Source organism: Prionailurus viverrinus, chromosome F2 (genome assembly GCF_022837055.1).
Source record: "Prionailurus viverrinus isolate Anna chromosome F2, UM_Priviv_1.0, whole genome shotgun sequence".
NCBI classification, from domain to species: Eukaryota; Metazoa; Chordata; class Mammalia; order Carnivora; family Felidae; genus Prionailurus; species Prionailurus viverrinus.
In genome coordinates, this window is record NC_062578.1 from 55,601,044 (window position 1) to 55,623,802 (window position 22,759).

At 35.3% G+C, this 22,759-nt stretch overlaps 1 non-coding gene across 1 annotated transcript; it reads right to left on the reverse strand.

Moving 5' to 3' along the window:
* Positions 1-21,809: 21,809 nt before the first annotated feature.
* Positions 21,810-21,917, reverse strand: LOC125156831 (U6 spliceosomal RNA). The gene has a single exon (XR_007148806.1). It is a non-coding gene; the product is annotated as a U6 spliceosomal RNA (small nuclear RNA).
* Positions 21,918-22,759: the final 842 nt, after the last annotated feature.

Here is a 22,759-nt window from a genome sequence, read left to right on the forward strand (position 1 = left end):
AACTAATATAATGTTAAATACATAAACTTTAAAAAATGAAATTAAATTTTTAAAAATTGCCATAATGTTTTCTATGGATACTCTTGAGATTTAAGTTGTGACAGATTCTGATTCACTAACAATATTTAAGGCTGGAGTCAAGATTCTCATAAATTTTAAAAACATGGCTCCAAACTTGACCCTGTCCAATTACTTTTCTGCATTGGAAGTGATTGCAATTCTGGGTCATGTCTAGGCCGCTCAGTGTAGGTATGATTTAAAAGCCATTTTCTGTAAAAAGCTTGCCCTACCAAGATAAATAACATGCGTGATAATTTCTTTCCAATTGGTTTGCTGGCACTTTTTGATTAGTATTGAAATAAGAGCAATGGCAGGTTTTGTGGTTTATCCTATTTTTTAGGCCAAAAAAATGAATGTGGATTCCATTATAGTTGTAAGGGGAACCATTTTAGAATGAATCTATTATATTTATGGACAGATATTAGTTATATAAGAAATAGTCTCAGGTGTGGATATTTTCTAAGTTGTTAAGGTTCTGGTACAAAGAATAAGCTTAAAATGTCTGTATCATTACTTTAATTTTTAGCCAACAGGAAAAGTCATCAACATGGACAGCCATGCAAAATAAGAGTATAAGGTGATAGGTATGTCCACCAGAACAACAACACCAAAACTAAATTGCACCAAGAATTTCTAGAAACATTTTTTTTTAATATTTTTTTTCACCGTTTTTTATTTATTTTTGGGACAGAGAGAGACAGAGCATGAACGGGGGAGGGGCAGAGAGAGAGGGAGACACAGAATCGGAAACAGGCTCCAGGATCCGAGCCATCAGCCCAGAGCCTGACGCGGGGCTCGACCTCACGGACCGCGAGATCGTGACCTGGCTGAAGTCGGACGCTTAACCGACTGCGCCACCCAGGCGCCCCATCTAGAAACATTTTTAAGTCATGTTAGACCATTATACATTATGATTGTCACGACAGCATTTGCTAAAGAACTCTAATAATCTCTTCTGAAACTGGTATTCATCAAATATCATGCTGTAATTATGATTAGAAAACAACATTGTGGTGTTCTATATTCATTAATCTTAGATAATTGTCACACCAAATGTGCAGTTTTAAAAGCAAAATAAGATCAATTGCTGTCACTGAAAGCGTTCCTTATAGACCAAAATCAATGTTTCTTTTTTTTCCACTTAAATTAAGATTGTGCAATTATTGGGAGATGGCAATTATAACAAGCCTTATGATTTATAGCTCTAAAAAAATCAGATTTCTGCTCCAGATACATAGGTTCATAATTCTATGAGTACTAAAATATAGGAAGATACACAAAATTTATATATATGATTGTAGACCTGGTGAGGCCTCCTTGAGAATAGCTTAGTTATGAAAAATCCATTTGAAATCTCAACAAACTTTTTCAGAGTGGAGAATTAGTCACTTTCTCTATATATTGAAAATCATGCGTACTGAGGTCCAATATTTTCTCACAGATGACAAGGTTAGGGCATAAGATTTTAACAAAAAGAAACTAGCAATAGTCATTCTTCATTATTTACATATTGGTTCCATTACTGTGAAATGAGTTCTCATATTTCTGTCAGAACTGTTTTTCTACTTTACTTTTTCTGAAACGCTAGTTAAAAATGTGGATTCCTGGTATCTACACCAGGAAAAGACTCTTTTACGGAAGAGAAAAGGGTCAGTATTTTAGATATTTTTGTAAACTAAATTTGAAATCAAAGAGGTGCTTGTAAGTTCCTTCCTTGCTATAAAGAGAAATGAGTTGAGATTACTGGCTCTATGGCAGATCCCAAAATTCCTTCAGAACTTCTAAGATACATCATCTTGTCATAAGTGTGGAGATAAATCAAATGTGCATCCTAAACAAAATTGTGTATTTTAATTTCTTCCATGAGTATACACTGTTCTATGAATCCCAGAGGACATTGTTCTTTTTTTTTTTTATTTTTGTTTTTACATTTTATTTATTTTTCAGAGAGAGACAGGCAGAGCACAAGTGGAGGAGGGGCAGAGAGCGGGAGACACAGAACCCAAGGCAGGCTCCAGGCTCCAAGCTGTCAGGACAGAGCCACACATGGGCTCGAACTCACAAAACGTGAGATCATGACCCGAGCTGAAGTTGGATGCTCAAACGACAGAGCCACCAAGGTGCCCCGGACATTGTTCTTTTTTGATTAGACTAGGACTTTCCAATGCCTCAGAGAGGGAAGCTGAAGGATATGGTCAAAAAACCAAAATTGTGGCTTTTATACTGACAATTTTTCACCCACAAATATATTTTCATTCCATACATACAAAGGGATATATGTAACCTAGAATCAAGCTATGAAAGATCATTATAAAATATTGTGAATTTGCTGCTCAACTAATGATGATATATTATTAATAGTGTTTAATATACTTACTTGCATTGTCTACCTTTCCCACTAAACATAAGCACTATCTTAGCATTTGTGTTTACCTTTACCTTGTTCCGTGTGTGTGCATGTGTGTATGTTTGTGTACCTGTACATCTATCTATCCATCTTTTATGTCTGTCACTTCTACATATTTCAAATATGTTTTTACTATACTATACATATATCTAAGTATGTTTTGAAATGTTTTAATTTTGCTCAGTTTTGTACATTATGAAAATTGATTCATATTTTGTGTGATTTTCTGCTATTTCTCTTTCTAATTAAACATTGCAGTCTTTTTTGAATTTATTTTATTGTTCTTTTTCAAATTTTTATTCTAGTTAGTTAACATAAAGTGTAATATTGGTCTTAGGAGCAGAATTTAGTGATTCATCATCTACATATAACACGCAGTGCTCAACACAAGTGCCCTCCTTAGTACCCATCACCGTTTAGCCCATAGCCCCTGCCCACTTTCCTTCCAGCAACCCTCAGTTTGTTTTTTATTTTATTTTATTTTATTTTAATTTTTTTAACGTTTATTTTTGAGACAGAGAGAGACAGAGCATGGATGGGGGAGGGGCAGAGAGAGAGGGAGACACAGAATCGGAAACAGGCTCCAGGCTCTGAGCCATCAGCCCAGAGCCTGACACGGGGCTCGAACTCACGGACCGCGAGATCGTGACCTGAGCTGAATGAAGTTGACGCTTAACCGACTGAGCCACCCAGGCGCCCCTCAGTTTGTTTTTTATAGTTAAGAGTCTTTTATGGTTTGCTTCCTTCTCTTCCCCTCCCCCTTACAAAAGACCCCTAATAGCCAAAGCAATCTTGAAAAAGAAAAAAAAAAACCTGGAGGCATCACAATTCTGGACTTCAAGCTATATTGCAAAACTGTAGCCATCAAGAGAATATACTACTGGTTCAAAAAACAGACACATAGATCAATAGAACAGAATAGAAAGCCCAGAAATGGCCCCACAACTGTATGGTCAACTAATCTTCAATAAAGATCATGAGTTGGTCATATATTCTTCAATACCAGTCAATGCTCATTTGCTTTCCAATGTACCTATTGGAAAAAGAAAAGAAACTAACAATATTTTCACTAACTATATATATTTTTTTACTAACAATATTTTTCCATTTAATGTAGTCAAATTTATCTATCACTTTGAGATCAGCTCATTTTGAATCATCTTAATCAAATATTTCATAGATCAGGAATTATAAAGATGTTCATTCACATTTTCTGCAGAATGTTTTAAAGTTTGCCTTCCACATTTAATTTTCTAAATGATTTGAATTTGATATTTGAGTTTAGAGTAACTTAAGTATTTAATTTCCTTTTGACTATAGGGATAAGCAGTTGTTGCAATACTATTATTAAATGTTCATCATTTCCCCACTGCTCCAAAATTGCAGATGTGTGATACAGCATGCTTCTCTATTTGCATATGCTTCAAATTGCATACATTTTTTCTTTTCTGTTCCTCTGAGAAGTTCACCTATCCTTGTACCAATATAACTTGTGTAATATAGCTAATAGAGCTTTATTAAATTTATTTAATTTTTTTTTAAATTTTTGATAGAGAGAAAGAAAGAGAGAATATGTGCTAGCAGGGGAGGGGCACAGAGAGAAGGAGACAGAGAATCCAAAGCAGGTTCTGAGCTATCAGTGCAAAGTCTGATATGGGGCTCGAATTCAGGAATGGTTACATTATGACCTGAGCTGAAGTTGGATGCTAAACTGACTGAGCCACCCAGATGCCCCAGTAATTAATAGAGCTTTAAATAAGTATTAATGGTCTGACATCTCTCACCTAGTCTTCTTCCAGAATGCTTGGATATTCTCAGTCATCCGGCCTGCTTGTAAGTTATACATTATTACTTGGAAATTTTTTGTGTTTATTTTATATTGTTTTTCAATTATATTCATAAATCAATTTGTGATGAAATGACACTTCAATGTTAGTAAATTTGTATTCAATGACACACATGCTTCTCTATTCATTCAGGTTTTCTTTAGTATATTGTACTGTTTTACAATTACCTTGAAGAAACTCTTAGCACATATTTTTATTAGACTTTTCATGGTTAGTTCATTTATTACTGCAATTTACATAGTTTATTTCAATATATATATATATAACCTCTGAGAATAATAAATGCTTTCTGCTCCTCTTGTATTTCTGACTAAAACCTCCAATAGCATGTTGAGTAGAAATGTTAATAATGGCCATACTTTTCTTGTTTTGAAGTTATGAGAGAATTTGTTTCTAATTCTCCATAAAGAATTATATAGATTTTTATTATGTATCCTATACCTATATATCTATCCTATATCCTCTACCCCTATTCTATATCTAGCATGTTCCATTAAAAAAATCAAGAATGGTTATTGATTTTATCAAATATGCTTTCATTTCCATTGAGATGACTATATGATTTAGAGATTTTAATCACTAAAGTATGATGTTATTAATTCATTGAATACCGAATACAAAACTAATGATGTATTTCAGAGATGACCAAACTTGGTCATGATATATTACTCACTTATTTAGTATTTAATCATGAATGGTTGCATGCTTAACATGTTTATCAATTTATATTTTATCCCTTCTGGCAAAAAATACAAAAACCTTAAAATACATGAATTCTTATCAACTCCTTCCCAACTACCGTACTATTTGTGTTCAATATTCTGTCTTTTTTTTTTAACCTCATACTTGAGACATTATTTTTATCATCTTATCTATGCAACTTTTGTTTAGATTTAACTGCATGCTCACATTACTTTTATCTGGCTCACTTCCTTTCTTATCAACTCACAATTTCATTCTAGGGTCATTTTATTGCTTCCAGAACTACATTTTTTTGTTTGTTTGTTTTAGAAATTGCTTTAGTGAGCCCTTGGTTATAAATTCTGTTCATTTTGCTGTACTTGAAAATGTACTTCTTTCACTCCTATTTTTGAAAAGTACTTTTTCTGGTTTATAGAATCCTACATTGATAATATTTCCCCTCAATTTTGTAAAAATGTAGTTCCACTTCTCTTTTTCAGTGGCCTCTGTTGACATTTGCTCACAGGGCATCACTAGCTTTGATATCTACTGCAGGTATCTATTGAACATCCCCATGTGCCAGCCAGTGCTGTAGACTTCACTCACTGCTCATTTTAGTCCAGGGTTCCTTTCCATTACCCATCACTGAGACATTTCTCTAGCTTTCATAGAATTCAGCATCCCTATAAAAGGTATGTTGTAACTTATGTCAGAGGTAGTTGTACTCTAGTGAAAGAACTTTATAAAGAGTTTCTAGTTCTCCATACTACTAAAGGTAGAAATCCTATCAGATATAATATAACCAGAAAATAATCCATTTTAAAACAAACTAAACTTAGTTATCAGAAAAAATGCATGACCTGTATTTAAAATAGTTCTATCAGAGTGTTTCAGTGAGACATGATCTCTACACATACAATGACATCCATAGGAAGTCCTAGAATGATCCATTCCTGTCTAAAAAATATAAATTTATTGGCAGTTTCAAACAACATAATGAGTAGTATCTGGATGGCTCAAAATAAAATATAAAAGTAGTAATTGGAAACATCTACAAGCAGCTTGCTTGCCTTGTCTGAAAAGGAATTTCTCTCCTTTATTCAAGTTGATCTAAGAATCAGCATATGGAATATAAGAAGGAATAGAAGTGACACTAAAATAAACTCCTAATGGACTTAATTAATCCTAGATAACTCAAAATTACTTAGCATCCACTAGTTTTATAACTATATTACATCAAAAGTATTGAGGTTGACATTTGTGTATGTGTGGGAGGAATGAATGGCACAGGTAGATTTGGGAAGAAAGTCCTGTTCTGGGAGAGAAACACAATTCACCAAGAGAAAAGCAAGGGTTACAAATAATCCCAGTGGTGATGAATGAAGAAGAAAGGAAGACCTTTTTTAATGTGAACCAAATATGAATGACAGGAGCTTCAGAGTTTCAGTGAGACTTTGGATTGATCAGCAGTGGAACTTTTACATTTCTTTTCAGATCTCTGGTACATATCAGAGTCCATCTGAATGAAGGATTTCCACAGTTTGAATAAGTTAAAAAAAAACCTGGTTAAAAAAATAAGCAAACACATTTTATATCTGGCATTTTTTTTCAAGAATTTTTTTTTATCAAGTAGCATTGTAGTTCAAGATTTGTGTTTTGTCTTTTTGAGTTCCTGAAGGTGTACACTATGGCGTTTAAGCCTGTGGTTGGCCTGATGTGTTTTCTTTATTGTTGTTTTAATAAAAGACTCCTGTTGGAGTACCACTTCCTTTCTCTCTACTGTTCTTCCAGCCCAACATAGTCAGAGCCACAAGAAAGCAAAGAACCTGTTGCCTCATGGAATGTTTGCAGGCCGTATGGGATAAAAATAAAAGTAGAAAGAAGTTAATAAATCTGTTGATGCAAATGTACACATTAAGTACATGCATATCTTTCCTACAAATTTCAAAATATCAATGTTTCAATAAAATATCCCACATGATATTCAGAGGTTTAATTCTTTTAAAATGTTTATTTATTTTGAGAGTGAGAATGTGAGTTGGGGAGGGGCAGAGAGAGAGAGGGAGAGAGAAAATCCCAAACAGGTTCTGTGCTGTCAGCGTGGAGCCAGAGGTGGGGCTCGAACTCATGAGAACCATGAGATCATGACCTGAACTGAAATCCAGAGTAGGACACTTAACCAACTGAGCCACCGAGGTGCCCCTCAGAGTTTTTATTCTTAAAGTTGGATACACTGAGATATAATTCGCATATAGAAAAACTCACCCTCAGTTCTATGAATTTCGACACACACACACACACACACACACACACACACAAATCAAATACGATACAAAAATACATGCAGTCATGTAACCACCACCAAAAAAAAGCAGTTCCATCTACTCACAAAATAACTTGTGGTCCTTTGAGGCCAACAACCAAGTTTTTTCCACTGATTTGTTTTCTGTCCTTATAGTTTTGCCTTTGGATGCATGTTTTAGCCATTTTTAATATTATTTGTTTATTAGAAATGTTTATTGAATACCTACATGTTACAGTAATCATTATCTACAAAATTACACCAAGTCTATTAATATTCAGCATCCACTTCTAGTCAGATTTGAATGTTGTTCAGAACAAGATAAACATCAATTTATGAAATCGCCACATGCCATGTGCAAATTTCTCCCATAATTAGTACATTTTTTTTCAGCTTTAAAAGTCTAAAAATGGAGACAGTGATTGGTGGGAGGTGAAGTCAAGCTTGGTCCACATTAAGATTTGTTAATCAGTGAGTGATCATAATCAATTTCTGGAACTCACTTTGACTTTCAAACACAATGTTTTTAGAACTGTTTTGGCCATAGCTTTCATCTGCAGTCTGTTGGACGACTTGAAGATTCTAGCAAATCCCTGCTGGTTGTGCCACCAGGTATCCAGACCTTAGCTGATTGATTTAGGTGAAATTGGCTGGAACCAATTTGTACTATCCACAGAAGAAAAAAAATAATAACTCTAGAGTGTTGATGCATATGATACTCCAAGTTAAAACTTTTCAAAATCAGAAGTGAAAATAGGACAAATTGTTAAGTGTTTCTCCTGAGGATTCCTTTAGAAAGATTCCAGTTTTGCAAAATGGCTTTTCATTTTTTGGCACAGAGTCTCTCATCTGAATTTGATGAGCCTTTATTTTTGTCAATAAATTACTCACCATAAGCTAGTAGTAGTTTTTCCCTTGCACTTAGGAAGTCTGAAAATAGGCAATTCCTTCCAGCTTTCCCCTTGAATAACAGTTATTTTTTTGTATTAAACTAGGGTAATTCAGAATAAATCAAATCAGAAGACTTGAAATATGATTAAATTATTCTTATAGTCAAGGAAGTACTCAATCAAATTATTCAAATTCCTATTGTGTCATTTTACTACCAAATATATTTTCTCATCCATGTGAATGTGAATTAATATTCAAGCCACTTTGACTTCAATCTATCTGACTTCAATCTATCCCAGATAAAGAAATACAATGTTTTAAAGCTCTTATCAAGTATCTACATTCTATTGCCAAGCCAAACTGTCTATTGTCAAATAGAAACCAATGCATCTAAATAGCTATCGAGCTTTTTAAAGTAGATGTATGCATAGTTTTCTCATCTCTCCACTCCCATAGAATAACAATATTCTTGAAGTTAGAGTTAATGTTTATGTTTATCTGACACTGCCCTCAAAGTTATTCCAAGCACAAGTATCCACTATTGGATAGTATTTAATTAAATTTTGCACAGATATGAGTAAAAATCAGATATTCTAGTTGTAAGCTGGGGGAAAAAACTGCATGGGACTGTTGAACTAAGCAACTCATTGACAAATTGTTTTACATAGAAAGGTAGCATCCCTTCTAGAAAGCCTTACCTTATTCCCCGGGCTAGGCTAGTCTCTTACACAAGGTAGTGTAATAATCTTTTAACTTGACTATTTCATTCATTGAATGAAACTGAAAATTCCTGGAGATTATGAATGTATGATTTAATCATTTTTGGAATCCTTCATGTAGAAACATCTACTAAATGTTTGTTTAATAATTAATATGTGTTGAAAATATTTTCTTTATGCTATAGTATGCTGTAAAGAGAAGATATTTAAGTATGCAAGATAAATAAAATATATTATTCCAGGTATACAAATTAGAAATACTGACTTAAACTGGGTTCTCATTGCTTCAGGAAGTTACCAAAAACTTAGGGTATCAAAAGTGGAATGTACAACAAAGGCACTTGGTTTGTCTATAGAGATGAGACCCTAGGCATTGAACCATAGCGAACTTCCCCAAATGTTTGGCTTTGTGTCACACTGTGGAGGTGGCAATGGGTGGGTAAGTGTGGTTGCTGTGGCTTTGGTGTCATATCCAAGAAAATATTGCCAAATTTAACACTATGAAATTTTTCTCCTATGTTGTCTTCTAAAAAAATTATAGTTTTAGCTCTTACACTTAAGTTTTTGATCAATTTTCAGTTAATTTTGTTGGGTGATGTAAAGTATGGGCTTAACTTAATTTTTTGGCATGTGGATATCAAGTTTTCCCAATACCATTGGTGACAAAACAAAACAAAACAAAACAAAACTCTGTCCTTTCCTTTCCCCATTGAATAGTCTTGGCATCCTTGTCAAAAACCATTTGACCATATATGTGACGGTTTATTTCTGGGCTTTCTATTCTATCCCATTCATCTACATGTCTACCTTTATATCAGTACCACACTGTTTTGATTACCATCACTCTGCAGCAAAATTTGAAATCAGGAAATTTGAAATCTCCAACTTTGTTCTTTTTCAAGATTGTTTTGCCTATTTTAAGTCCCTCGAGATTTCATATGAATTTTAGTTGTCTTTCTAAAAAACCATCACCAAACCCAAGGTCATCTAGTTTTTCCCCTATGTTATCTTCTAGGAATTTTACAATTTTTGATTTTACATTAGGTCTGTAGTCTTTTTGAGGTAATTTTTGTGAAGAATATAAGATTTGTGTCTAGATTCATTTTTCTAAATATGTTGATGTCCAGTTATTTTAGCACCATTTGTAGAAAGACTGTCTTTTCTTCATTGTAATGAATTGCCCCTAACTCAAAGATTGATTCACAAGCAATTTTAAGGGGATATTTTTAATTTTTTTTTTCAACGTTTATTTTTGGGACAGAGAGAGACAGAGCATGAACGGGGGAGGGGCAGAGAGAGAGGGAGACACAGAATCAGAAACAGGCTCCAGGCTCTGAGCCATCAGCCCAGAGCCTGACGCGGGGGCTCGAACTCACGGACCGCGAGATCGTGACCTGGCTGAAGTCGGACGCTTAACCGACTGCGCCACCCAGGCGCCCCAAGGGGATATTTTTAGATCATAATCCTTGCCCCAACAAATTTTTATCCAGTGATTTTAATTTACATTGTTGATTGTCAGTTCCATTAATTTGTTATATTGGTGGCTGCAAAATTAACCTGATTTTCATTGCTATTTTCACTTAATGGAGTAAATTAACCCTATAACACCTTTTAGGCTCATTATGTTAAAAATAAGTGATATATTTGTGAAAAATAATAAAATGAAACCTCACTAAAATGGAGTCAGCAGGCCAGAAGGGGGAGCTCTCAGGCCGTACCACTCTACATCAATTATGGGGAAAATGTCAATGAAAGACCTCAACAGAATAATCTTCAACAGGAAAATAATAATCAATTTCAGGCCCCAACAGGAAAAGATGTACATTGCATCTTCTATAAGAAATTATCTCAGCAACTCAGCCAGTGAGAAACTGTCATCACCCTGAGCTCTTGATTTTCTCCAGGGAACTTATCTTCAAAACAACCCCTCCCAAACTTCCTCTTTCTTCTTCATAAAATAACGTTCTTTTGTTTTGTTTGCTGGACTAGCCTATGGCTTTCACTGTAACTTGCTTGCCCTGAATTGCAATTCTCTGCTATTCCTGAACTAACCCAGTTTTGCTGGTAATATAACTGACTTTTATTCTTAAGATCAGCATATTCAAAGTTGGAGTATTAAAAGAATATGCAAGAAATGTTTAAACCAAGGAATAACTTTAGTTAACATATAAAGATGCACCATAAATGCATTTATCTTTCATTTTTAAAGAAGCATGTTAATTACTTCTCACATACTGGGAAAAAGGATCTTATAAATATTTTTCTTTTAATGTCTTACCATGATATGAAATGTCACTCTGTTTGCTTGTTAAAAACATTCATGTATTGGGGCGCCTGGGTGGCGCAGTCGGTTGAGCGTCCGACTTCAGCCAGGTCACGATCTCGCACGGTCCGTGAGTTCGAGCCCCGCGTCAGGCTCTGGGCTGATGGCTCAGAGCCTGGAGCCTGTTTCCGATTCTGTGTCTCCCTCTCTCTCTGCCCCTCCCCCGTTCATGCTCTGTCTCTGTCCCAAAAATAAATAAAAAACGTTGAAAAAAAAATAAAAAAAAATTCATGTATTTAGTCATTAATTAATATAAACAAGCAACATTTATTATCTAGCCACTTATTTGTTCAGAACCAGGTAAAGTGTCAGTGGTAGAGAGATAAAACACACTACTTGCTCTCAGGAAGGTTGAAATTTGGTGTGAAAACAGATGATTTTAATGTAGCATGAAAGATGTCACCCAGTAATCAATAAATGTTAAAATAAGTTATTCACTGAGCATGGGTTTTCAATAATTTCCTCTAATGTAATCAACCTCAGATAACACAGAAATTATTTAATAACCTTCTTTGAAAAAAATTGATAAGAAAAGCTTAAAGATAACCAAACTGGTATCCTAAATAGTTTCCTATTGTTGTTTTATTTAAATAGCGTAAAAACTCTATAAGAGCATAGGTAGAAACCCAGTTCCCTACCTAGAGTTATTAGTTTCCTGTTTTATATTTATAGAAAACTTTTAACCTTTTTAATTTTTAAAAGTAAAATTGGGGGTCCTTGGGTGGCTCAGTTGTTTAACATCTGACTCTTGATTTTGGCTCAGGGTGTGGAGCCTGCTTAAGATTCTCTCTCTCCTTCTCCGTTTGCCCCCCCCCCCACTTGTGCTCTCTCTCCCTCTCTCTCTCTCTCTCTCAAAATAAATAAATAAATAAATACATAAAGGTAAATTTTTTCTCACGATTTTAAGAAGATATTATTGTGTTCAAAACTAGTTATCTAAACTAAAACTAGTAATCGAAGACAGTCCTCCTCAAAGTATAATTGTTGTGATTTTTAACTGTAAAGCATTTCCATCTACTTTTATGCATTTGGTTAACAACAAGAATTACAATGTCCACGTTATTTTAAAACATTCACTCAACTAAATCTTCTTTTAAAAGATAAAGTGGAGACATGGGGTTTTGTAGCACATTAACTTTGGTTAAAGAATTATAATGTGCATGCTCTAAATTTTTAGTCTGTTCTTTGGCCAACTGCTTTGGAAGTTTTCATTTCTGGGGCGGAGGGAATTGGTATCCTTGGTCACAGAAGTTGCAGCTCTTTCATGGAGTAGCAGATTAAGATGGATGCTATAAAAGTATCATACTAGTCTAACGTGACTTGAAGACCCTAACTTTCCAGCCTCTTAAGTTCTTCTACAACACTTTCTGAATCAGAATGATGTGTTACATAAAACAGATAACCATCAGCATGGTCATTCCCCGAGTTTTGTAACCCCACAACATGCATCTCTATCTCCTGGCTTCCCTTTACAACTTTGATACTGAAAGTCCTTGTTAAAGTATACATGTATGTACGTATGTGTACATGTGTATATGGATATGTGTACATGCATATATGAATATAAATACACATTTAAACAGATAAATTTTATAATTATATACCAGTTTTATATATTTATATCTGAATTATAAATTTATATTTATATAAACACACATATGAAATAAATATACATGCATGTATTTACATTTTTTCTTCTTTAAGAGACTTCAGAGCAAGACATTGCCATTCACTAGTAACATAGCAAAATTATTCAGTTAATTAGCCAGCAACAACTCATGTCTTAAAAGCACATAGAATAGGAAGTTTGACAGTGGAGTCTAAAGAGACCTTCAGTCATTCTCTATCTTCTACATTATAAGGGCAGTGATGCTCTGGTAGGAGACACAGAGTTTACAGCCACAAAGAACATTTGGCCTTAGACAAGCTCCTTAGGATCTCTAGCTTTAGGCTTCTGTGGAACAATAACACTACTCGCCAGCTTGTGATGACAATTAAATCAAGTAATGCATGCCCAATATTTACCATACTACTTAGCATTTATAAAGTGATCAGTAAGTTCCAGTAATTTTTATAAAATCCCAAGTTTTTAGCAAAATATTCTAACTCCTAACAACTGAAATCTGCCTTCTCCAACTTTCTCAATGTTTCGTACTCTTCTTCTCTATACTGAGAGCTCCAAATATAATGAAATTCTTGGAGATAAATACGCTCAGAACCTTGGGACTTTGTACATGTTAGTCTTCTTAGTAGACTGTCTATTCTTCTCAATCACCTGCAAAATTCCTATTCTCCCTTCAAGGCTTAAATCCAGCATCATTCCCTTAGGAAGCGTTTCTAGATTGATGCTAGATTGCTAGATGACTATTATCACCTGTGTGTCTCCAAAATTCACTATACATCCTTGTCACAACACCTAAGTCACTGTGTATGGAAAGTACTTTTCTGAGTCTGATTCTCATTCTCAACAGCTAGCTCCTTGAGAGAGCAGGAACCATATCTATGACATTCTGCATAGCTGGTATTCAAAGAATGTTTGATGAAGTATTTATACGAGCTTCAAAATATTATATCATGCACATATATGGTTGGCCCCAACATGTGACATAATGAGGAAGAGTCCTTAGAATACAGTAATTACAGATGAGGAATAAGAAGCTTGGTGCAGAAGTATTATAAAGAGGAATTTCAGATCCTGCATGAACATTACCTATTTCAGAAATAACATTTAGGCTTGCCTTCTCCTGTTTAGGTAAGAGCTAATGCTGATTTGAATGGTGTGCCTCCCCAAAATTCATATATGAAAATCTTAGTGCCAAATATGGTGGTATTAGAACATAGGGCTTTTGAGAGGAGGTACTTAGGTCATGAGGGTGGAGTCCTCATGAATGAGGTTAGTGTTCTTATAAAAGGAGCTCACAGAGATCCCCTGTCCCTTCCTGTCCCTGTGTGAGGACACAGCAAAAAGTCGTCAGCTATGAACTAGGAAAAAGGACTTCACCCAGTCATGCTGACGCCCTGATCTTGGGCTTCCCAGTCTCCAGAACTGTGAGAAAATAAATTTCTATCACTTATAAGTTTCCCAATCTGTGGTGTTTTGTTATAGCCATTCAAATTTACTAAGAAGCCCCACTCTTAGTACCAAAACCTGTATTGAGGTTATCCAGAGAAACAGAACCAATAGAATATATGAGGAAATTTATTATAGGAATTGGCTTTCATGGTCATGTAGGCTGAGAAGTTCTTATCAGCTGTAAGCTAGTGAACCAGGAAAGCTGGTGGTATAATTCAGTCTGAATCTGAGGTCTGAGAACCAGAAGCTCCAATATCTGAGGGCAGAAAAAGGTGAACATCCAGCTCAAGAAGAGAGAGAGAATTCACCCTTCTATAGTCTTTTTGATCTTTTCAGGCCCTCACTGGATTAGATAATGCTGGCCCACATTGATGAGGGTAGATCTCCACTCAGTCTACTGAAATCAGATATTACTCTCTTCCAGAAACTCTTTCAAAAACACATCGAGAAATAATGTTTTACCAGTTATCTGGGTGTTTCTTAGCCCAGTTAAATTAGCACATAAAATTAACCATCATAGCTAGGTTATAAAAATTCACTTTAGACTCAGTCGATTTCTGGTGTCCCAATGGAAACATTAAAATGAGATGTGTCTTGTTATCTATGCGACTCTTAGATCGCAAGGATTTGAAGAGATTTTTAAAAGTGAATTTATTTTTGGTTGAAAAATGTGCAGTTTTTTGTATGCCAAGAATTCACTTTATTTTATAAAAAATAATGTGCAAACACAGACATTTTTTGACTTCCTTTAAAATATAATAAAATAGTAACATATTACTTGTAAGACCTGAGTATAAAATGAATTATTTTGATAACTTAGAGACAGTGCAAATCATTAGTAAACAACCCATTGCTTGAATAATCTAGACTATTTGATGACATAGAAAACAGTTCCTTTGATTCTCAGATGTGCGATTATAGTGCAGTTTGCGTCCCAAATCGCCTTGCAGCCCATGATACTCTCCTGCTGAGTGAACTGTCTGATTGCCTCCTTGAAGACATTTTATTGTTGATCACAATTTAAGTCAATGTATTATTAATTTTGTTGGCAACTTGATTTTGATATGCCTTTGTGCCACCCTTTAAAAAATTCTCTGCAGCATTTACATAAGGGAGATAAATGGGAGATGACAAATACACTGTGAGCATTAATGCCACAGGTGGTCTTGTTGAATGACTTTCTTCAGTGTTCTCTGGGGAATTATGTCATTTTTTTTCAGTTATTGAAAGTCAAATTTTAAAATTGAGTTATCATTTCCACAACTATCACTGTTACCTCCCACAAACAAGGGCACATCTGTAAGTGATTTAACTCAGGGTTCCATTCAAGCACTATCAAATGGTACTATTTCTCATAGTCTGTTTGAATACCATCTAAAAAATCCCCACATATTTGGTTTTGGACCCTTGAGGTGGTGAGAATATTGAGTGATTCTTTATTACTACTGATAAAGGTATATTTTCTTATATACAGAAGTCAAGGATAACTGCTAAGTTTAATTTAATAATCAGTAAAGACTCTCATGCTTCATCTTTCATGAAACCCAGCAGTGAAAATGTAACTAAAACATTATTACATTTATCAATATTAATTTTAGGAGTAACTACTTATAAATAGTTGAATACTATTAAGAAGCAAGTTGAGGTTGTAGTTAAGGCCATTTTCTATTTCTCAATTCCTATTTATTTGTTCTTTCCCACCATCCTACTTGTATGGAGAATAAAAATAATCTGGAGAATAAAAAATATCTCCTAAAATACACATTTTCTCCCTGTATCAGTTGATTTATTCTTGTAACATTGAGAATTGAGGAATTATAGCATACAGACACATTTTTTGCCAATAAATAAAAAAATGAACACGTGTGAAACTTACTTATATATGACATTTACAAGCAAGTAATATAAAAAGAAGAAAAAAATCTCACTAAAGAGTCTATAGTAAGGGTGTCTGGGTGGCACAGTAGGTTAAGCATCTGACTTTAGCTCAGGTCATGATCTCACAGTTTGTGGGTCGTAGCCCTGTGTCAGGCTCTGTGCTGACAGCTCAGAACCTGGAGCCTGCTTTGGATTCTGTGTCTCCCTCTCTCTGTTTCTCCCCCGCTTGTGCTCTCTATGTCTCTCAAAAGCAAAAGATTAAAAACAAACAAACAAAAAGTGAGTCTATAGTATTAACAATGAGACCTAGAATGATCCTTAATGAATCCATGATTCTGGAAAATTAGCTAGTCTCTGAGCCACAGTTTTCTTTTTTTTAAGTGCGGATTGTAGTCAGTAGTTGTCACTACCTAGGGGCGCCTGGGTGGCTCAGTGGGTTAAGTGTCCGACTTCGGCTCAGGTCATGATCTCACAGTTTGTGAATTCGAGCCCTGTGTCGGGCTCTGTGCTGACAGCTCAGAGCCTGGAGCCTGCTTCGCATTCTGTGTCTCCCTCTCTCTCTGCCACTCTGCTGCTTGTTTCTCTCTCTCTCTCTCTCTCTCTCTCTCTCTCTCTCTCAGAAATAAGTAAACATTAAGATACCCTGAAATGGCTTTGTAAGATAAAATCACTATATAAACGAGAACTCTTTATTTTTACATTGCCATTTGCCTTTATCAACAAATCTCTTTGTTGAAAGATAGGAGCAAGCCAGGAGTTACACAATTACTCCCCATTTATGTTATATCACCTAAACAACAATAGCTAAGCTACTTTCCAGAAAGCCCAGACATAAATCCATACAAAAACAGTCAACTGATCTTTGACAAGGGTGTTAGGAATACACAATAAGGAAAAGACATTGTCTTCAACAAATAGTATTGGAAAAACTGGATATTCACAAGAAAAAAAAATGAAACTGGACCCCCATCTTATACAATATGCCAAAATAGACTCAAAATGGATTAAAGATTTAATGTAATACTGGTGGGAGTGTAAAATAGTGAAGATGCAATAGAAAACTGTATAAGAATTCATCAAAAAATTAAAAATAGAACTACCCTTTGATCCAGTAATCCCACTGGCAGGTAAATATATCCAAAATAATTGAAATCAGGATCCTGAAGAGATATCAGTATTCCTTGTTCATTGCAGCCTTCTTTACTCACAGAAGGCAAGCTATGGAAACGACCTAAATGTCTGTCCATCAACAGATGAATGACTTAAGAAAATGTGCCATGTACATAAAATGTAATATATTTAGCATTAAAAAGAAGGAAGTCCTGCCATAGATGATGATGTGGATGAACCTGAAAGACATTAAGCTAATTGAAGTAAGCCAGTCACCGAAGTACAAATAGTGCATGATCTCACTTTTATGGAGTATCTAAAAAGTCAAACTTGGGACACCTGGGTGGCTCAGTCAGTTGAGTGACCGACTCTTGACTTCAGCTCAGGTTATGATCCCAGGGTCATGGGATCGAGCCCTCCAATGGGTTCTGCGTTGAGTGTGGAGCCTGCTTAAGATTCTTTCTCTCTCTCTCTCTCTCTCTCTTTCTTTCTCTCTCAAATAAAAAAAAAATTAAATTGTCAAACTTAAGTGAGAGTAGCATAGTGGTTGTCAGGAGCCTGGGGAACAGCAAAATGGAGAGGTGTTATTCAATGGATGTAAAGTTTCAGTTATGCAATGTGAATAAATTCTAGAGATCTGCTGTACAGATTTATAGTTGACAATATTGTTAATACTATTGTTAACAATGCTATATTGTAACAATACTATATTGTCTTATTGTTAAAGATACTGTATTAGTTAGCAATACTATATTATACATTGAAAAATATGTTAATAGAGTTGATCTCAAGTTAAGTGTTCTTGCTGAAAAAAGGGGAGAGCAGGAGGAAATGTCTAGATGTGACTGATATGCTTATTACCTTGATTGTGCTGATAGTTTCATAGGTAAGTGTGTATGCTAAGATCCATCAAATTGTATACGTTAAATATGTGCCATTTTCTTGTATTTCAATTTTACCTCAATAAAGCTATTTAAAAAACACGCAAGGAACTACTATAATTTTCACATACTCTGGAGCCAGGCAAACTGAATGCATAAACATTTGATTAAAAAGAGTACTCAAAGAATGAGGTATTCTGTTTTTAACTTAACATTAATTTGAAAGGGAATAAAAAACTACTTTTGGTTTAAATGATGGCTGCAGAAAACATTTCCCACATACCTAATTTTCTTAGTAATTAGAAATCTTTGAATCTAACAAAATATTGCATTGGTGAATAAGGATTATTATGCACCTTATATCTATGCATCAACATGAACTTTTAATTCTCATTGTAAATAAAGCCTGTAAGGAAAAATTGTAGCAGATAGTGATAAACTATTGATGATATCAGGGTACAATCTAGAATTTATATCTTTAAGGCAAAAACATATGAATCATTTATTTGTTCATTTCAGGTAGCTAATGTTTGTTTGTTTATTTATTTTTGTTTGTTTACTTTTGAGAGATAGAGTACGAGGAGGGGAGGGGCAGAGTGACAGAGGAAGACACAGAATCTGAAGTTGGTTCCAGGCTCTGAGCTGTCAGCACAGAGCCTGATGTGGGACTCCAACTCATGAACCATGGGATCGTGACCTGAGTCAAAGTCAGACACCCAACCAACCGAGACACCCAGGTGCCCCTAATATTTATTGAACATATTATATTGGCTACCAATTATGTTTTGTTTTGGTTACTGGTGGGGTTGTTTTTTCAGTTGGTATTTTCCATGAAATATTGCTACCCTTTCCACAAGGATAGTATATTTTTAATAAAATGTGACATTGATACACACTCCTGCCTTCAGTTGATTGGTCCACAGGAGGATAGCTAAACCAGATGAGTTCAGTTTCTTATTTAGGATTGTTAGTCTTGGCCTGGTCCAAGAGTATATGGTAAAGTTTTTTCCAGCAATTAAATTTATGAGATGAGCAATTCAAACGCCATCAGAGGACTCATTTTGTATTATGAGAAGAAAGCCTGAGTGAGTGAAAACAATGAAGTAGCTTCAAAGACAAATGCAGAGAGGAAGAAAAGGAGAGAAGCTCAGTCTTGTCCTTGTTCAAGTTCCTGGTTCCAGTTGTTCTGAAGATTAACTCTCCCTCAAATTTCAGCTACAGTGTCACTCACCACTGTTTATATTTAATACAATATCCTTCAATGCATTGAAGGCTACATACATTGGATTTCTATTAGTTGGAAATAAAAACTCCATTTAACATTGTTCTTAACATTTCTCTCATATTTATGATGAAATTAGAAAACCACTTCTGTTGGAATGAATGTAAGTGCTTCTTATTTATTTAAAAATATGATTCTAAATTTGGTGGGCTCAATAAATTGACATTGGAAATCTTACCATGGTGATGTACCTAGGATTAACTGTCTTGTAATTGGATTTATATAGAACGAACTGTATGCAATTCATCCTATATCAATAGAACATCTCATTGGGACAAACATTTGGACAGACATGTCATTTGGCAGAACATATATAAAGTCAAACAAAATGAAGGAAGCAAATTAAACCAGTGTGATAGCCAGAATAATGGTCCACCTAAACATGTCCATTTCCTAATCCCTGGAACCTTTGAGTATGTTAGATTGCAATGCTGAAGGAAAATGAAGTTTGCACACAGATTTAAGGTTGCTAATGATCTGATCTTCAGATGAGATTCTCCTGGATTATCCAAATAGGCCCAAAGTAATCACAAAGGTCCTTAAAAGTAAAAGTAGTCAGGTGAGGATTATGGGGAGATGTGGCTATGGAAGAAAATCACAGACAGCTTCAACCTTGCAGGCATTCAAGTTGGAGGTAAGGAAGCTTCTAAAAGTTGGAAAGACAAGGAAACAGATTCTTCCCCAGAATCTCCTGAAAGGAACACAGCTTCCCAACACATTGACTTTAGACCGATGAGACCTGACCCACAGAGCTGTAATACATTTGCATTGTTTTCAGCCATTAATATAGTGGTAATTTATTAATGGCAGCTATAGAAAACTAATACAAGTAGTTCCAAACTAATATAGAAAAAATTAGTAACAACACACATAGGAAGTAAATCTTTAATGCTCAATAAAATATCATTTTTTCATACCTTTCATTTTTTTAAAATGTTCTTATTTATTTTTGAGACAGAGAGAAAGCATGAGCAGGGGAGGGGCAGAGAGAGAGGGAGACACAGAATCTGAAGCAGGCTCCAGGCTCCAAGCTGTCAGCACAGAGCCCGATGCGGGGCTCAAACTCACAGACTGTGGGATCATGACCTGAGCCGAAGTCGGACGCTCAACCGACTGAGCCACCCAGGCACCCCTTTTCATACCTTTTAAATAATAAAAGTAATAAATATTTTATACAGTGTGGTAAGACTACAATGATAATGGAGATAACTTTGCACACATCTCAAGAGACAGACAAAGCCACCAAAGGAAGGATATCTAAACCCAGATTGGCAGAGAGAAAATATTTCTGGGATAAGTGGTAGTGATATCCAAGCAGTGACTGGAGGATGATTAAGTCTTTGTCACATGGGTGGAGATAGGGTGTTGGAAGGACAAACTACATGTGAAAAGACTGGAAATTCAAATAAAACATGATAGTTAAGAAATAAGATATGTTCAAACTAACAGGATCCAAAGTGGCAAAATACGATGCCAATTACTGTAAGGGCTCATTTTAAGAAATACCTGTGTTCCTAAATCTTCTGTATCATTATTCCCTGTGGCTTCAAAATTAATTACATATGGGTAAGGTAAACATGAGGAAAAATTGTTAATTCCCCATCAGTACCAAATCATGAGGTTATCCAGTGTTCCTGACTCTGAACAACTCTGACTCTTACTATCTGTATTTCTAGACAAGTGTGCACTACAGTCCTGTGACATTTTGTCTATTTTAAGAAACTGATGCCACCAAATTCATTTCTTATAAACAGAATCAAAGCGCATAATTACAATTTCAGAGATTTCCATCACATTAGCTATTCTGAACACTCACACTATCATTCTAGAAACACCAGTTGCAACAGAAAAATAGTAACCCATTAAATTTGTAAGTCCCAAAATACCTGAAGCATCTGTCTTTTAAGATGAACTTGGAGGAGAAATTACCCAGAAGATAGACTTGGTGACAATCTGTCATCAACAGTCACCCAAACACATTAAGTGTTTTTATATATGCTTTTTAAGTGTCAGTAAAGATGACACATCCTGGGCATAGAATAGCAGCTGCCACCAAAGGAAACTGCCTTGTTTTATCTTTCCCTCTTTCATGGTTTACTTTTCACTGACCAGAAGATGTTATAGTCACAGGTGTAAGAAACCATTTAGAGAATGTCCCTGAATACTTTATAAACACTGATTTCATGGAGAATGCTTTGCAATTTCCTGTGTGTCAACCTCATCCGAGGTTGTATTTTTATTTTTTTAAACCGAGTAAACCTCATCCATGTATGTCCACCTACGATAGTCATCTGAGAGCCAAAATGTATTAGCTAATATCGAAACTGATACTTCAAATGGAAACTAAAAGGAAAGAACAATATAAAGTTTACTTTTACAAATGTCCACCATCCTTCTGCAAGGCCCATGCTAATCTTCTCCGTATGGTTCAGATTTTAGTATAGGTGCTGCTGAAGCGAGCAGTAGAGTGTTTACTTTTAAAATCACTAATCTTATGTTTCAGGCAAAAATGTAAGTTTGGAGCAAAAGGCACCCTGTCAGTTGTAAGAAATTGAAAAAATTTGATGTGGCAAATATTGGACAATCCGACACCTGGACATGGATTTTTCTTTAACAACATCTATTTTAGCTACAATAAATTCTTTCTTTCATGTTTCCAGGACCCTCCCACAGTCAGTGACATGGAAAATTGTGAAGAAGGTTCTGGGTACCCAATGCTTTCTTTTTTTCTTTTCCAAAACTCCCTTCTACCTGGCCCTGTCTCTAGAGAGTAGTAGTTGTGTACTTGTTTGCTTATTTGGTTTTCCTTTAGAAAAGTAGAAAAAAGAACAATTCATTCAATGATATATTTCTTCTTTTGTTCTTCAGCAAAATCTAACTAAGCTTAGTTCTGGTGAATAAACTTTCTGTATTGGCCTATCTCTTTTTTTCAGAGCAGCAGTTTTCCCTGTGAAAACAGTTCTTTGGTGGATCTAAGAATCATTGCTTCTCATTTTGTTCAACTTTTTTCTTCTTGTGAGGAAAAGTGATGATTTCTAAACTATTTACCTGCCAGACTGGAAACCAGAAGTCTATGATGTATTTTTTTAATATTTATTTATTTTTGGGAGAGTGCAAGTGGGAGAGGGGAAGGGGGGGGGGGACAGAGGATGCAAAGAGGGTTCTGCGCTGACAGGCTGACAGCAGAAAGCCCCACATGGGGCTCAAACTCATGAACCAGGAGGTCATGACTTGAGCCAAAGTCTGACACTCAACCGACTAAGCTACCCAGGTGCCTGAACCTATGATGCATTTTTGATGCTAAA